Source organism: Lycorma delicatula, chromosome 1 (genome assembly GCF_047948215.1).
Source record: "Lycorma delicatula isolate Av1 chromosome 1, ASM4794821v1, whole genome shotgun sequence".
NCBI lineage: Eukaryota > Metazoa > Arthropoda > Insecta > Hemiptera > Fulgoridae > Lycorma > Lycorma delicatula.
The window spans coordinates 396735461-396748854 of record NC_134455.1 but is presented as its reverse complement, the minus strand read 5'-3'; the positions used below and the strand labels follow the sequence as shown (position 1 = coordinate 396748854).

At 33.5% G+C, this 13394-nt stretch overlaps 1 long non-coding RNA gene across 1 annotated transcript in view; it reads right to left on the bottom strand.

Moving 5' to 3' along the window:
• Nucleotides 1-13394, bottom strand: part of LOC142317390 (uncharacterized) — an 80448-nt gene that overhangs the window by 21014 nt on the left and 46040 nt on the right. The gene's annotated exons all lie outside the window — the stretch shown is intronic.

Genomic DNA, 13394 nt, shown 5'->3' with positions numbered 1-13394 from the left:
CTTCAAGTGCGACCGTAGTGTGGCATGTTTCTGTTTCATTAAATCTGAATTCAACCCCATTATGATGGAATTAATGCAGTCTATTTTGACATCATTGAACTAAGTATTAAATATTACAGAATCACATTTTTGCGAATTAATAACACAAATATGAGCTGTATCATATTTGAAACAATTTCATTTGCTTTTCAATGACTGATATTTTGTTTTTACTGAACATTAAAATTTATACTATTAGATTATAAAAGAAAATCTTATTTATGAAATTTAATATAACAGCTAAAGTGCTTAGTACTTCATTTTTTTTTTATATAGCAACTAGATCGTGTCTTAATGGACAAACACCACCATATAAATAATCTACCATGTAAAGGTCACTCTGAGGAGTAGACATTGGCTCAGATCAGTACATTTTTAGTCAAAATTAAATTCACTCCCCAAAAAGAACCAAGCCGCTAAAACTAAAAGAAAAATAGACCCTACCCAACTGATCAAGAATGAAAATTACCAAAAAATTAATCACAGATAAACTTAGAAAACCTAATCAATAACCTAAAACCAATCACAGAAGAATTTACCCCATAAAAGCATCAATGATGTAACTGTGAATGTCACGAAAAATTGAAGAAGAGACAACAAGCATAGCTACATTACACTGATCCCAAAAATCAGAAACATATCCTTTCAAAATCTAGTAAAACAAAGAAACCACCCGAACCCTACGAAAAAAAAACACCATAAAGACACATTGGAAATCAATAAAAGAATTCCACAAAACACAGTCTAGATATCACAAAACCTTCAAAAAACAACAAAAAATACAAACCCCAACCCTACCAATGAAGGATGAAACAAATACTAGGGAATCTTAACTCCTAGACACAACAATACAAGATTCTTTCAATAATCATCCTCAACAGGATCGATTTACAACTTGAGAAAGAATTAGGAGAATACCAGGGAGGTTTCAGACTTTGAAGGAGCTGCCCTGATCAAATCATGAGTCTTAAGCTAATGATGAATTACATCCCAACATGATAAAACTGTCCCTCACAAACACAAGTCAAGTTAAATTAGGAGATGAACTCTTGGAACTATTTGAGATCAAAACAGGACTGTGCCAAGGCGATGGACTCTCACCACTACTATTCAACAACGCTGTGGAAATGGTAATGAGGGAATGGCTTAAAAAAAGTCTCCCAAATATAAAAGTAAGCCAAAAAATATAAAAAATTGCTTTGGTTTTACAGACGACTTGGCACTGCTAGCAAACGACATCGATGAAACTAAAACATAATATTAGAATTTCAAAACATCACAAATAAAATTGGCCTCAAAATATCATTCGAAAAAACAGAAATTATGTCCAAAAAATCAATATAATTAAAAGAAGTACTTGTAAATGGTAATAAAGTCAGAACAGTAACCCAATTTAAATACTTCTGTGAAATAATGATTAATAACCCAAATGAAAAGATTCATTACAAACAAACTAGCTGAAGCACAAGAATTAACCTTGTACATAAACAGTAAAAAGTTTTTGTCCAAAATCACACACTTTGTCTGCAAAAACCAAGACGCTGCAACAGAGTTATAAAAACCAGAAGCCACATATGCAGCAGAAACACTCTTCCATCTGAACGAACAATCAAAGACTTGTAGACTCCAGAAAACCTAAAGAAGAATTAGAAGAACCTGCGTCAACAAAAAGTATGAGAAAGACGGGCAGTGGTGAATTGTGCCCAACAAAGTAGTGTTTATACACTCTAGAATTAGAACTGCTCACTGATACCTTGCATAAGAGAGACAGGATTTTTTGGTTACTTTGTGAGAATGCATGATTTGAGACTTCTGAAACAGCCGGTACAGTACAATTTCGACTTGAAAAACACCAAGACAGGATGCAGATGGAAATAAAGAGAGGATCTGAAGGAAATTTGCCTTACACCAGAAGACATCACAAACAAGATAAAATTAAATGAAAAAAATCAAAAGACAAAAACACTCGCTTCACGCTAATAATGAATTGAATAAAGTGATCCTATGTGGTGGTGAATAAAAATGAAAAAAAAATATTTGTGATCATATTAATATATATATATATATATATTATTTTGCCGAAATTAATGTTTTTTCAGATTCATATTATTCCTATGTGCTATTAAATTATATTAGTAATTAATTAGCAAGATTATAATAATTTACAAGTCTTTTTTCAACCTTATTCTTTTTCCACTGTACATTACCCATTTCTTAATCTCCATTCCAGTAAAACTTTTCCTGTTCGTCGAAACCCTGTATCTTTATACCTCTTCTTAAACCCTCAGAGAACTGTTTCGTGATGACATCATTAAAAGAACAAACTTCTTTAAATCCAATCGCATTTTTATCTGCTTCGTTTTTGCATCGGTGGCACATGCATCTCATCGGTTTTATTTACCCTTCCCTTCCAACTGCTACTTTTCTTATACTTTCTCCGGTTTAATTTTAAATTGTAATTTAAATTCCTTCATTCTATTCTCTCCCGACATTTTCATATTGTTACATCTGACGTAAACTGCCGGTTTATTTTTCTAATCGATTCTTCATCTTTTCTACCGATATTAAATAAAAAGGCTTGTTGTTGTTAATCTTCATTTTTTGTTGAAATATCCACAACCGAATTGAAAATTTAGGGACTATGTCGGCTGTGATATAAAGTTTATATTAGTTTATTTCAACTTAGTACATTATTATTTTGAATGGTATGAATTAATTCTTTCAATACCGAATCGGCAATTGCTGCCTCCATATAATTAGTCCCCCGTTGTGGCGTATTCCTACTAGCCTATGTAGCATTAGCACCGAAAGGACTTCAGTGGACGGTCTGAAGGGGAATTACGTCGGGAGGACAGGTTTCAAAAGCCTAGCCTTCAGCGGTCGGCCCATGAAACGGGTTCGATAACGCTGGTTTAACAACGGATTGGAATGCAATTAAATCCGTCCTTAAAATCAAAATATAAAATAAAGACAAAAATTGAAAAATTAGACCCGTAATGTAAAATAAACCTTTAAAACCACGCCCGATAGAATCACCCAGCGGCAAGGGACACTGTCCAGGCTCTGCAATCCGAAGGGAGAATTTGCAAACTCCCGCCAACTTTGCATTCCATTTCAATACCGGATTTGTAAGGTAATGAATAAACTTCCAGTGCTGGCCGAGTTTGAATTTGTAACCTTGACACAAGTTTTATATGCTCTACTTTTCATTTTTATAACGAATTTATGCAATCTATTTTGACATATTGAACTAACTTTTAAATTTTACAGAATCACATTTTTGTGGATTAATAGCACAAATATGAGCTGTATCATATTTGAAAGGTAATTAATTGTTTGCAAGAGTGCAAACAATTTCACTTGCTTTTCAATGACGGATATCTTGTTTTTACTGAACAGCATTAGAAATCTATACTATTAGATTATAAAGAAAAATCTTATTTAATGAGCTAAAGTGGTTAGTACTTTTTTTTTTGTTATATAGCAACTAGATCGTGTCTTCATGGCCAAACGCCACCATATAAAGAGATCTACCATGTAAAAGTCACTCAAAGGCTTAGATCACTATATATATTTAAATATAGTTAAAATTAAAATTTAATTCACTCCCCAAACAAAACCAAGCCCTTCAAAAACTAAATGAAAAATAGACCCTACCCAACTAACAAGAATGAAAATTACCAAAAAGTAACTAAAAAAATTACAGCCGTAGATAAACTTGGAAAACCTAATCGGTAACCTTAAAAATCGCAGAAGAATTGACCTCAATAAAACCCCATAACAGCGCAATCAATGGTGTAATAGTGAATGTGATGAAACATTGGAGAAGAGACATCAAGCATACCTATTACACTGATCCCAAAAGTCAGAGACATCTTTCCAAAATCTAGTAAAAAAGAAACCACCTGAACCATAAAAAAATTAAAAGACACATTGAAATCAATAGAAGAATTCCACAAAATGCAGTCTAGAGTTGAGACTACTAATGAAGGATGAAACCTTAATCTGGCCCATAACAATAAAGACAATAATGCGGAAATCCAAGCTAATTATTTCAACAAACTCAACTTTGACATCAACACTGCTGGAATACATTAAACCTCCCACAATAAAAGAAGTCTACTCAGCGCTGGGTGAGATGAAGAATTACAAATCAGCAGGAGAAGATCAGACCTTTGTAGAAATCTGGAAACGTGTAGGAAGACCAGCAAAAATCACCCTTTATCAAAAACTTGTCAACATCTGAATCAAAAAAGAACTAACAGAACTTTGGATGACCGACCTCATCCATTCACTGCACAAAAAAGTGGACAAAACAGATCCTAATAACTACAGGAGAATCTCAACTCCTAGATGCAACATACAAAATTCTTTCAAGGATCATCCTCAACAGGATTGGTTTACAATTTGAGAAAGAATTAGGAGAATACCAGGAAGGTTTCAGTTTTTGGAGGAGCTGTCAAGACCAGATCATGAGTGTCAAGCTAATAATGAATTACATCCCAAATTAATAAACATGATAAAACTGACCCTCACAAACAAGTCAAAAGTGAAATTTAGAGACGAATTCTCGAAAACATTTGAGATCAAAACAGGACTGCGCCAAGGCGGTGGACTCTCACCACTACTACTCAGCTGTGCTCTGAAAATGGTAATGAGGGAATGGCTCAAAAAATTGTAAAGAACTGCTTTGGTTTCACAGACAACTTGGCACTGCTAGTAAACGACATTGACAAAGCTAAAACACAGTATTAAAATTTCAAAACATTGCAAATAAAATTGACCTCAAAGTATCCTTTGAAAAGACAGAAATTATGCACCAAAAATCAATGTATTTAAAAGAAGTAAATATAAATAAATGGTAATAAAGTCAGAATAATAACCCAATTTAAATACTTCTGAGAAATAATTATTAATAACCTAAATGAAAAAATTTCATTTCAAACAAGAACAAGATTAGCTAAAGCACAAAAATTAACCTTGTACACTTACAGTAAAAATCTTTGTCCATAAACGCAAAAATGAGACGCTGCAACGCAGTTATAAAACCAGAATCCACATATGCTGCAGACACTCTTCACCTGAATGGACAATCAAAGACTGATAGGCTTCAGAAAATCAAAAGAAGAATTAGAAGAATCTGCATCAACAAAAAGTACGAGAAAGACGGGCAGTGGTGGATCGTGCCCAACAAAGTAATGTATAAAGAGTTAGAACCCCTCAATGATACCATGCATAATGAAACAGCGGGTACAGTGTAGTCTAGACTCGAAAAACGCCAAGATAAGATGCAGATGGAAATAAGAGAGGATCTGAAAGAAACTGGCCTTACACCAGAAAACTTCACAGACAAGATAAAATTAAATGAAAAAATCAAGGACAAAAACACTCGCTTCACACTAATATAATATGAATTAAACTACAGTGATCCTATGTAGTGATGAAAATGAAAAACAATCTTCAGGATCATAAATATATATATTATTTTGCTGAAATTAAGATTCATATTATTTCCTATGTGCTGTTAAATTATATTTTAAATTCATTAAATAAAACCACCTAGTACAGAATATTGAGATAAGACAATTTTTTTTTTTTTTTCAATAAAAATCTAGTCTTTAGAATGGATTGAGATATTTTAAAGAAATTATGTGTACATATACCTAACAACATCTACAAAATGGTAGCCATTCAAATATAAGTATTATCTCTATAAATATTAGTTGTATCGAATTATCTTTAACAGATAAAATGTTAAACATTTTTTGTGGAGAAAATGACACATCATTTGTTAAAAAATAGCTAGGATAGTGGTTGAAATTATGAGTGGCAAATTGAATAAAAAATTATGCAGTCTTGTAATTTTGTACCCGTTTTATTATTATTAATAGAAATTATTTTTGATTCAATCAGTGAAGGAAGTGAAAATAAAATTTTTAGTTAAATATTCTACTCTTGTAAATAATGGAAAAAGTTCGTATAAATATATGTGCTAAAATGCTTCGTTTTTGCGAGTTACAACTAGTTGAAGATTTCACTCTGATTTCTGCTTCAGAGGTAAAATTTGGTCATACTGAAATTTTTAGCGTGTTAAGCAACAAAATTAGTGATTCCTTATGATTTTTGACCTGAAAAATTGAATAAAATAGGTCCCAGAATCGTATCTGTAGTAGTTTTGAGAAATCTGGGGTGAAAACCAATAAATTGATGTAAAAAACCCTGTTTTTTACATTTGATGTACAATAACATCTGTAGACAATGGAAAAGCTTGAAATATGCATGAAAAGTGTCAAAATATGCAACTTTAAATAATAAAATATTAATTTTTATTTCAAAATCAGCGTACAATTAGTAAGTAGTTTAATAACATATTGATAATTAACAATTATATAACATTTTGTTACTTTTGTAAACATAAACAACCAGGTACTGTTTCAAATGTTCGGTAGTAGATTGTGCCTTCGATCACTCAAAATATTTTTATAAGTGGAAAAAGATTATTCCACATCGACTGAGGTAAATGAGCAGCATTTGAATTTGGGTGGTGTGTTAGCATTTATTGTTTCTGGCAAAACCTCCCCATTAATAAAACTATCAATTTGACATAAAGGTTCAAAGCCTGGGTTATCGTTTTGATAATCCATGCTTTATGAAAAAATGTTTTCAAATTTTTCTTTAAGTTTACACAGGAATACCTCTGACAATACAGAGTTCATTTGGCAGATTTTATTCATTAACTGAATAGATTCAGTAAACAAACCTTGAGTGCTAATCACAGCTATATTTTTTTTAATACTAGAATCGTTAAATGCTTTCTTGGACTGACAAAACTGCCAGAGCCTCTCCACTATCAAAATAATTTTTTGAAATGTTCATTGTAAAACAGTACAGGTTCAATCCATGTTTCCCACTGGTTCAGGTAAAGGCACATTTGGCAGTTTTTCTTTATAGGCCTTATTGTGAGCAGGTGCCTTTGTAGAAATCATTTTTTACATTCCCAAACATAGATTGTATTTCTTCAGCAAGTCGATGTATTCCATGAGCAAAGCAAGTCACATGAATCATATTGGGATAAAATATTAAGAGGGCTTTGGCTGCGTTGATCATATAGGGAGCAGCATCTGAGAGAAATATAAACAATTTCATTTGCAGAATATTCAGGAAATATTTTTTTTAATACCTTCATTCACATATCTGGCATGCCACCAAATAGGAAGAAGGCTCTAGTTATAATAAACCGATAATTAAATTTGCAATGTAACGACCACAACTGTCGTAGTTTCATCAGCTGAAATCCAAATAATGCTATCCTTGAGTTCATTGCGTATTTCTTCCAGAACATGTAGATAGATTGTTGGTATGTAATTTTTACCCAATGTTGATTCATCTGGTATATTTTGATTCAAGAAATATTTTTGCAGAAAATCTTTGAAGGTAGGATTTGTAAGTCTGCGAAGAGTAATATTGTAAGTAATATAAATCCAAGTAAGTAGCTTCACATAAATCCACGTGCAAAAGTGTTTTTTTTTGTTTACCTTTGGAAGTGAAATCACTGTTACTCTTATAAATTGTACTGTACTCTTATAAATTGTACTGTACTCTTATAAATTGTACTGTACTCTTATAAATTGTACTGTTACTCTTATAAATTGTCATGGGCCTGTCTTTTGCAATACTGTGATATGAAGACTTGTCTTGACATGCTGGTCTATTGAAATATTTTTCTCACAAACTCAACAATATAAATCATTTCCGTAATATGTAAATGTTCAAGGATAATCAGCTATCCACGAAGACACTTTTTTTTTGGGAGGTGTGTACACATTAAACTTAGTAAAAATAAATAAAAAGCTAAACTGATTCATTGAGCACGTCAACAATGACATATGTAATTTAATTGCCTGGTGTGAGTGCTGCAGTAGGCGTGCGTGACGCAAGAACAGTATCATATATACTTGTCTCACATGAGTCTGTGTTTTACTTGACCTCATAATATTATCCTACCAAAACAATAGACATGCAGCTGCTAACTGGACTCTAAGGGCCAAGTGGCTAATAGGTTTGGCCGGCTACAACATAAGATTTAATTTATTAACTAGGTCCCTATCAAAAAATATAGCGAAAATATGCATCATCACTATATTTTTAGGAAAATATGGTACTATATTTTTAGGAAATATATATTTTTAGCAGTAACCGGTGAGAATGGGCTTAATATGCAAATGCATACAACCCGGTCTCTAAACATTACAGTTTTACCTATACTTTTAATAGTTATAAAATGAAAATCAAATGAATTTACTATATTTTTGTAAGAATAAAATTACATAAATAGGCAGATAGAAATGGAAGCTTGAATAACAAAGTAAGTGAAGGATGTTGTTATCTCTGCTGTTTAGTATGAGTATGGAGAAAGCGATGAAAGAGTTCTAAGCTGTGAGCAGTACTGGATTAATGCATTTTAATACTAACACGCCATTTTATTCATCAGACCTTGGCCCGTCCACTTTTTTCTATTTGTGAAAGTCAAATTGGCAATTGAGGGACACTATTTTCAAACTGAAGTTATTCAAAGGATTGTAACAGGTCTTAGACAGAATTCCACCAAAACAGTTCCAGATATGCTACAAGCATTGGAGTAAGTGTGAGGAGGCAAAAGGAAATTACTTTGAAGAAGGTTACATTATAGTCGAATAAAAATATAAATAAATCTTTTTAAATCAGTTATTATTCTATCTTCCAACCTCATATGTAACTTTCATAGGAAATTGAAATGTTGATGGGTGGGGTAGAAAAAATAACATTTTTTTTTAAACTAAGGGAGACGGGTCTTAATCGCAACTAAAACCTGTCTTTTAAAGTTTATATATAAGTGGTTGATATTTTAAGCATTTCTTATTTTGTTATACTAACAGTTGATCGATACTTTCCTGGCGAGAATCTTTTTGTTGGATCATTATTTGTAATTGTCTTGGCCTGCCATTCATAATGAAATGAGCAAGTAGTACAACTACATTAACAAGGGATGCAACTTCTTAATAACTTCAAATGGGCTAAATGTGTGGACACTTCTAGAATATCATTGAATCATACAATCAACTTTGTACTTAATGTATGCATATTAGGTGCCATAACCTAATGTTTGTAGGTAACTAATATGAGACATAAAGTTGCTAATAAAAATGATACAGCCGTTCTAAAGAATGTTGCATCCCATGTCTTGCTTACTAATAAATAAGAGCCAGGTGTAAAAACATTTTCTGTGGCGTTTGCAGAGTCAAATATACTGTTGCTTATCAGTATGCCATTGAGGTGATATTTATATTTACAAGAGTGACCTTTGGTTTGTTCATCGCAGAGACTGGTTATGGAATGAAAATTATTACTGTCAGTTTGAGAAACTCTGATTTGTACTTCAGATACTAAAGTACGTGTCACAGTTGTATGAAATACTGGGCAGATAAGGGTTTAGAAACAAATTAATAAATGCCTTTAATCCAGGAAGCGATGCATTTTATGATGCAATGTTTCCATTCAAAAAAAAAAAAAAATTAGAAGATTTTAGTAGCATCATTATTTAATGGGGAACATGATAATTCAGATTGTAAGGTAGGATTTAAAGCTGTTTACTCAATATATTTTCACCCCTGAAATGTGGACAAATATCGCTAACTTTTTCTCTTTTTGTAGCCTAACCTTGGCTTTTGTAGTATTCAGTATGGAAGTGATCATAATTTCTACTGTTGTTTACATGAGATAATTAAAAACTGAAAGCAAAATAATAATGTTAAGTTTATTTCATGTGCCATAAGCATATACTTTTATCTATATTAGTCGCCCAGAATCATAATAAGTGCTCTGCCAGCCTGCATATATGTAAAATTTTATTGAACAGTTATTATATGTTTCTTCGTAAACCTCAAGTACCCTAAGTACTGATGTTAAGAAAGACTCTATTAACTACTGTCAAATTCTATTTTCTTAGCCTTTGTAGTCTTGGCGACTAAACATTATGAATAGTGTTAATTTTTTTGTTACAGAACTGTCATGACCAAGAGAAAAGCAGTAGTAATATATGATAGTCATAAAATATGATAATTGATTTACTTTAATCCCACTATACACTGCTGTGCTAGATTCATTTAAATTAACTACTGTCATTATATTAAAACAAAATAAACTAGAAATCCCAGCTGAAATAAACACGTAAAAAGATCGCCTATATTCTTTTATGGAACAATGATTTCATATCAAACAATGCTAACAACAAATGTTCTTTTGTTATTGACTGACTACACATGAAAAAGGATCTATAAGTGGCAATGGTAAACCCTAGTATAACTATTTTTTAATGATATAAAAGATGCTGTCAATAGTTTTATGATGTGTTTAGCACTGTGTTCTGTGCAATAAAAACTTTATATAAGCTATTGCATTACACGAGTATTTTAATTAATTAATTTATGATATATGTCCATCAGTTAATTAAAGTAAAAAGGAGCCTATGTCAAGAAAAGATTTTACAAAAAATATCAGTTATCATGAGGTCTAAAATGCAATATTGAAGAAATTATTGGTAAAACCAATAAAAATTAATTAGATATTCCTCAAACATGAGCATAACAAAAAAAAATCTGCGCTTGGTACACTAATTGAAAACAGTACCTTTGCATGAAGTATAAAAAATGCAGTTTTTTTAATGGAGCTAAAATAAAAGTGTAAAACTATTTTTTTAATTTTTAAATAAAAAATTTGCTTTTTTAGCAGGTCAATTGGCATAACATTTCAGCCTCTCTTGAGATCATACAATAAGCTGCCGAAATCTGGAGGCAGCATCTCCTATGCAGCGCAGCAGCAAGTATTCCCATGTACCTTTTATACCTCAGAACATCTGCCCCAAATAAGAGGGAAGAATACACCACACTTGTTAATAACCTCCTCCTGTTCTCCAGACGCCCTGGTGTTCGGAAGTAAGATAACAACCGTATGCATTGTCCTCTCCGCTCTCCCACAACTTTCCATAACATGGACTCCTTACCTCAATCGGGCATCAATCCAGATGCCTAGGTATTTAATGGCCATTCTGAAATCAACCCTCCTTCCCGCCAGTTCCAATGACAGTGTTTGACCTCTTTTCTTAGAGGTGATAAGTACAATCTCCGTCTTTTCAGGGGCTAACCCCAGCCATCCAAGAGCTGATCCTTGTATACAAAGCCTGAATTTTATTCACTAACTTTCTTTGTAGTAGTCCTATGTCATCCGCATAGCCGACCGCAGCAATGTACTCTGGAAGTGAAATTTGAAGGACTCCACCATATTCCATAAGGTCGGTGCAAGGATCGACCCCTGCGGCATACCCCGATCAATGGTCCTAACAATTGTGTCATTCTCTGCCGTATACGTCAATCGCCTGTCTCTTAAGTAAGACAATAATAATTTTAACAGATATGCAGGAACCTGCAGATTCCGCAGAGCATTCGCAATGGAGATGTGAGAAACACAATTGAATGCGTTCTTACATCCAACTCCATCAACGCACACATTTTACGCTCTGCAAGGTACATCCGAGCCGTGCCTATCACCTCCTCCACCGCATCAAGTGCAGACCTACCAGCTTGAAAACCATATTGTCTCCTCCACTGCATGAACAGCCTTTGCTGGAGCATACACTCCATGATTTTCCCCAATGTATTAATCATTGTCAATGGACAATAAGACGGTGGAAGCACCAGATCACATCCAGGTTTCAGCACCAATACAAGACGCTGTGCCTTCCACGCTTCAGGGAATACTCCCTCTCTCAGATAGGTATTATGAACGTCGAGAACTGCATTTATATTAGCTCAGACTCCCAATTTAATCACAAGGTTTGGTAATGCATCAGGACCAAGGGCCTTGTCACGAGGGACACGCTCCATCGCCGTGATCCTTTCTTCCTTTGTGAACATTGGTAGATCCAGTATCTCACCTGAGGTAGTCACCGGAACCCGATCTCCATGCAGAAATAATTCATCAATGATGGGATGGGCTGCATCCACATCCTCAGCAGTGGGTACTCTAGGTCTCACAGCATACTTAACAGTAATCTTGTATGGTCTCCCCCATGGATCCTTTTCAATCTCTTCAATAAGTTTGCACCAGGAAACCTTCATGGATTCCCTTATGAGCTTCTATAGCTCCCTCTGTTTGTAAAGTACCTTACAATGTTCCCTAGCTGAGTGGAAATAAGTCCACTGAATTTCCCTTCTGGCCCTTAGGTATTGATTGCATTTCCGTGAGAACTCCCATTCCACCAATAAACAGGTGGACAACCAGCCCTGTAGCACTTTTGAGGAAGGAGACCATCACAAGCTCTCATCAATTCATCCACTAATAATTGAACCTTTCCTTTTTCCACTGTAACCTTGGTAACCTTCCTCAAATCAAGAACCTCTATGAATAACTGGGAGTCCATTCCCTTCACACTCCATCCTTGAGTCAGGGGTTGCCCTATCACATGATGTCTACCATTGACAATTGTCATAACAACAGCCTGGTGGTTGCTCCCTGTATAACCTTCCCACAACTGCCAGTCTCGAATTTTAGCCACAAGGGTGGAAGTAAACTTATATAATGTTTAATAATAATATCAATTTTGTAAATATCATATAGATAAATGAATCGTACATGTAGTTAATAATGATGAGTTCTCAGAGTTAAAGCAAAGTGTTTCTCCATGAAATTAATGAAATGCTAATTCTTTTATATCAAAATTAAAATCGCCGCATGAAATGTTTGGTATCCTATCACATAAATGCTTTTTTACAGCATTTATAATGTCTATAATTTTCAATGTATAAGCCAAAAAATAAACTCTTGCAATCAAATGCAGTGCGACAGAGTCCAGAATAAATATAATCCATCACCTGCCATTGGAACAACATGTAAATTAGCAAAGGACACCTTCCTATTTTACGTCAGCCAGTGGGACTTTTATGGTCGAACAATTACTGAAAATTATAAGCATTGGTACCAATCTTAAAAACACTTCTAATAATAATTACACTGATAAAAAAAAATGTTTTAATGTTTCTCTAAGTGTGATACCATTTCTTGAATTGCTTTTCTGCATACATTACAGATCTGTAAATACAACTTTTCTATCACCCTTACTTTTAAATAAATTACGCTTCAAAAAAAATTAAGGGAAAATGTAGCTAAAATCTGTAAAATTTATAATTTTCCACGTCTATACCTGTGATAGAATGATTTCGCTGATGCTTTTCTTTTATAAATAGCCTCAGGCACATCTCGAATTAATGTTCAACAGAAATCGGGTAGGATGTTAGTATTCCATTTCCCTTTATAGCGGCTTT